The sequence below is a fragment of the Triticum dicoccoides genome, chromosome 7A (genome assembly GCF_002162155.2).
Source record: "Triticum dicoccoides isolate Atlit2015 ecotype Zavitan chromosome 7A, WEW_v2.0, whole genome shotgun sequence".
NCBI lineage: Eukaryota > Viridiplantae > Streptophyta > Magnoliopsida > Poales > Poaceae > Triticum > Triticum dicoccoides.
In genome coordinates, this window is record NC_041392.1 from 480,076,112 (window position 1) to 480,081,998 (window position 5,887).

Sequence of the window (5,887 nt, forward strand, 5' to 3'; positions counted from 1 at the left end):
AATTCTGACGCTCTGGCTAAAGAACCCCCTACCTACCATACAAAAAGATTTCGAATCGGTAGTGGTAATATTATTGGAAAAGGAGTTATTCAAGATTTCTTTACTTGTGCCGGTGCTTTGCCCTCTATGGGCGGTTCTATTTTTCATACAACTAGCAGTCTAGCGGACGCTATTGCCATCGTTGAACTTGAAAGGCAATTTATGCATATGCACCCATGTATACAAAGAATTTTCCTAGAATTTTCTAATATCGAGCATTCTTCTGTTAAGCGTGCTGCTAGTATCTTTTTGGCTCGTGAATTTAGATTTATAATAAGAGAAGCCAAAGAAATCTTTGTGCACTATAGGGTGGACGCTGGTCGTCCTCCCATAGAATCTATCCTCTTCGATCAAGAAGAATTATGCGCTTTCAATCCCTTGATTATGTTGCTTTTAATGAAAACCTTAGAAAAAAGTGCCAATCAATATTTTAATTGATAGAATCTCTGAACTTAATGATGATTTGGCTATTAGAAATAACGAGCTAGGGTGCTCTCTTGAGTTTAGGCTCACAAGGTTCTGTCAAAAGAATGCTTATAATGATGAATTGGTTGTACAATACGAAGGGCCGAAAGAGGAACCTATACCTCCTAAAATTGATCTTGGGGACTTCTGTCCTATTAAATTTAGCCCTTTTGATTACTTTTGCTTGCCTCAAAGGAAACTTGCTGCCGAACGTAGAGAATATGAAATGAGTTTCACCGATCTATCTTATTACTACGACACAACCTAGATCTATCCTCGCTTTTATGCCTAGCTAGGGGCGTTAAACGATAGCGCTTGTTGGGAGGCAACCCAATTTTATTTTTTATTCCTTGCTTTTAGATCCTGTTTAGTAATAAATAAATTATTTAGCCTCTGTTTTGGTTGTGTTTTTTGTGTTTAATTAGTGTTTGTGCCAAGTAGAACCGTTGGGAAGACTTGGGGAAAGTCTTGTTGAACTTGCTGTAAAAAAACAGAAACTTTAGCGCTCACGAGAACTGAAGTCATTTTTATTTGAAGAGTGATATTTAGTTAATTATTTTTTCAGATGATTAATAGATAAATTCCTCACGTCCAGAAATTTATTTTAGAATTTTTGGGGTTCCAGATCTTGCGCTAGCTACAGATTACTACAGAATGTTCTGTTTTTGACAGATTCTGTTTTTCATGTGTTGTTTGCTTATTTTGATGAATCTATGGTTAGTAAAATAGTTTATAATCCATAGAGAAGTTGGAATACAGTAGGTTTAACACCAATATAAATAAATAATGAGTTCATTACAGTACCTTGAAGTGGTCTTTTGTTTTCTTTCGCTAACGGAGCTCACGAGTTTTCTACTTTAAGTTTTGTGTTGTGAAGTTTTCAAGTTTTGGGTGAATTCTTTTGATGGATTATGGAACAAGGAGTGTCAAGAGCCTAAGCTTGGGGATTCCCATCGCACCCCCAATATAATCCAAGGACACCAAGAAGTCAAAGCTTGGGGATGCCCCGGAAGGCATCCCCTCTTTCGTCCACTTCCATCGGTAATTTACTTCGAGCTATATTTTTATTCACCAACATGATATGTGTTTTGCTTGGAGCGTCTTGTATTATTTGTGTCTTTGTGTCTTAGTATGCCACAATCATCCTTTCTGTACACACCTTTTGAGAGAGCCATACATGAATTAAAATTTGATAGAATACTCTATGTGCTTCACATATATCTTTTGAGCTAAGTAGTTTTGCTCTATGTGCTTCACTTAGATCTTTTAGAGCACGGTGGTGGATTTGTTTTAAAGAAACTATTGATCTCTCATGCTTCACTTAAATTATTTTGAGAGTCCCTTATTAGCATGGTAATTTGCTTAATAATAATATGCTTGGTATTCAAGATTTGTGAAACTTTCTTTTGAGTGTGTTGAATACTAAGAAAAGATTGAAGCATGATAATTGTTCTGAGATATGGAGGTGATAATATTAAAGTCATGCTAGTTGAGTAGTTGTGAATTTAAAGAATACTTGTGTTAAAGTTTGTGATTCCGTAGCATGCCCGTATGGTGAACCGTTATGTGATGAAGTCGGAGCATGATTTATTTATTTATTGTCTTCCTTATGAGTGGCGGTCGGGGACGAGCGATGGTCTTTTCCTACCAATCTATCCCCCTAGGAGCACGCGCGTAATACTTTGCTTTGATAACTTCTAGATTTTTGCAATAAGTATATGAGTTCTTTATGACTAATGTTGAGTCCATGGATTATACGCACTCTCACCCTTCCACCTTTGCTAGCCTCTCTAATACTGTGCACTTTTCGCCGGTATCATACACCTACCATATACCTTCCTCAAAACAGCCACCATACCTAACTATCATGGCATTTCCATAGCCATTCCGAGATATATTGCCATGCAACTTTCCACCGTTCCGTTTATCATGACACACTCCATCATTGTCATATTGCATATCCCGGTACACCGCCGGATGCATTCATATAGAGTCATATTTTGTTCTAAGTATCGAGTTGTAATTGTTGAGTTGTAAGAAATATAAAAGTGTGATGATCATCATTATTAGAGCATTGTCCCAGTGAGGAAAGAATGATGGAGACTATGATTCCCCCACAAGTCGGATGAGACTCCGGACGAAAAATAAAATAAAAGAGGCCAAAGAAGCCCAAATAAAAAGAGGCCATAAAAAGGGGAGAAAATCCCAAATAAAAAAATGAGAGAAAAAGAGAGAAGGGACAATGTTACTATCCATTTACCACACTTGTGCTTCAAAGTAGCACCATGGTCTTCATAGTAGAGAGTCTCTCATGTTATCACTTTCATATACTAGTGGGAATTTTACATTATAGAACTTGGCTTGTATATTCCAATGATGGGCTTCCTCAAATTGCCCTAGGTCTTCATGAGCAAGAAAGTTGGATGCACACCCACTTAGTTTCTTTTTGAGCTTTCATATACTTATAGCTCTAGTGCATCCGTTGCATGGCAATCCCTACTCACTCACATTGATATCTATTGATGGGCATCTCCATAGCCCGTTGATACGCCTAGTTGATGTGAGACTATCTTCCCCTCCTTTTTGTCTTCTCCACAACCACCATTCTATTCCACCTATAGTGTTATATCCATGGCTCACGCTCATGTATTGCGTGAAGATTGAAAAAGTTTTGAAAAAGTTAGAGCATGAAACAATTGCTTGGCTTGTCATCGGGGTTGTGCATGATTTAAATACTTTGTGTGGTGAAGATAGAGCATAGCCAGACTATATGATTTTGTAGGGATAACTTTCTTTGGCCATGATATTTTGAGAAGACATAATTGCTTTGTTAGTATGCTTGAAGTATTATTATTTTTATGTCAATATAAACTTTTGTCTTGAATCTTTTGAATCTGAATATTCATATCACAATTAAGAAGATTTGCATTGAAATTTTGCCGAGTAGCACTCCGCATCAAAAATTCTCTTTTTATCATTTACCTACTCGAGAACGAGCAGGAATTAAGCTTGGGGATGCCTGATACGTCTCCAACGTATCTATAATTTTTGATTGCTCCATGCTATATTATCTACTGTTTTGGACTATATTGGGCTTTATTTTCCACTTTTATATTATTTTTGGGACTAACCTATTAACCGGAGGCCCAGCCTAGAATTGTTGTTTTTTGCCTATTTCAGAGTTTTGAAGAAACGGAATATCAAACGGAGTCCAAACGGAATAAAACCTTCGGGAATGTGATCCAGGAGACTTGGACCCTACTCCAAGGAGTCAAAGAGGAGGTCACGAGGGTGGGGGCGCTCTCCCCCTAGGGCATGCCCCTGCCTCGTGGGCCCCTCGGAGCTCCACCGACGTACTCCTTCCTCCTATATATACCTACGTACCCCCAAACGATCAGAACTGGAGCCAAAAACCTAATTCCACCGCCGCAACTTTCTGTATCCACGAGATCCCATCTTGGGGCCTATTCTGGAGCTCCGCCGAAAGAGGCCTGTCATCACGGAGGGCTTCTACATCATCATAGCATCTCCGATGAAGTGTGAGTAGTTTACCTCAAACCTTCGGGTCCATAGTTAGTTGCTAGATGGCTTCTTCTCTCTTTTTGGATCTCAATACAAAGTTCTCCCCCTCTCTTGTGGAGATCTATTCGATGTAATCTTCTTTTTGCGGTGTGTTTGTTGAGACTGATGAATTGTGGGTTTATGATCAAGTCTATCTATGAATAATATTTGAATCTTCTCTGAATTCTTTTATGTATGATTGGTTATGTTTGCAAGTCTCTTTGAATTATCCGTTTGGTTTGGCCAACTAGATTGGTAGTTCTTGCCATGGGAGAAGTGCTTAGCTTTGGGTTCGATCTTGCGGTGTCCTTTCCCAGTGACAGAATGGGTAGCAAGGCATGTATTGCATCGTTGCCATCGAGGATAACAAGATGGGGTTTATTTCATATTGCATGAATCTATCTCTCTACATCATGTCATCTTGCTTAAAGCGTTACTCTATTTTTAACTTAATACTCTAGATGCATGCTGGATAGCGGTCGATGAGTGGAGTAATAGTAGTAGATGCAGAATTGTTTCGGTCTACTTGTCACGGACGTGATGCCTATATACATGATCATGCCTAGATATTCTCATAACTATGCTCAATTCTGTCAATTGCTCAACAGTAATTTGTTCACCCATCGTAGAATACTTATGCTCTTGAGAGAAGCCACTAGTGAAACCTATGGCCCCGGGTCTATTCTCATCATATCAATCTCCATCACTTTAATCTTGTTTTGCTTTTTTACTTTGCCTTTACTTTTTACTTTGCATCTTTATACCAAAAATACCAAAAATATTATATCTATCAGATCTCACTCTCGTAAGTGACCGTGAATGCATTGACAACCCCTAATCGCGTTGGTTGCGAGTAGCTATCGTTTTGTGCAGGTACGAGGGACTTGAGCATGGCCTCCTACTGGATTGATACCTTAGTTCTCAAAAACTGAGGGAAATACTTACGCTACTCTGCTGCATCATCCCTTCCTCTTCGGGGAAAACCAACGCAAGCTCAAGATGTAGCAGTGACAAAGAGCTCATCGTAAATGGTTACGTCGATGAAAGCTTTGACACTGATCCGGATGATTCTAAATCACAAACCGGATACGTGTTTATATTGAATGGTGGAGCTGTCAATTGGAGCAGTTCTGAACAAAGCGTCGTGCTGGGATCTACGTGTGAAGCGGAGTACATAACTGCTTCGGAAGCAGCAAATGAAGGAGTCTGGATGAATGAGTTCATATCCCATCTAGGTGTCATACCTAGTGCATCGGGTCTAATGAAAATCTTTTGTGACAATACTGGTGCAATTGCCTTGGCAAAGGAATCCAGATTTCACAAGAGAACCAAACACATCAAGAGACGCTTCAATTCCATCCGCGATCAAGTCCAGGTGGGAGACATAGAGATTTGCAAGATACATACAGATCTGAATGTTGCAGACCCATTGACTAAACCTCTCTCACGAGCAAAACATGATCAGCACTAAGGCTCCATGGGTGTTAGAATCATTACTGTGTAATCTAGATTATTGACTCTAGTGCAAGTGGGAGACTGAAGGAAATATGCCCTAGAGGCAATAATAAAGTCATTATTTATTTCTTATTTTATGATAAATGTTTATTATTCATGTTAGAATTGTATTAACCAGAAACATAATACATGTGTGAATACATAGACAAACAGAGTGTCACTAGTATGCCTCTACTTGACTAGCTCATTGATCAAAGATGGGTATGTTTCCTAGCCATGGACATGAGTTGTCATTTGATAAATGGAATCACATCATTAGGAGAATGATGTGATTGACTTGACCCATTCCGTTAGCTTAGCACTTGAT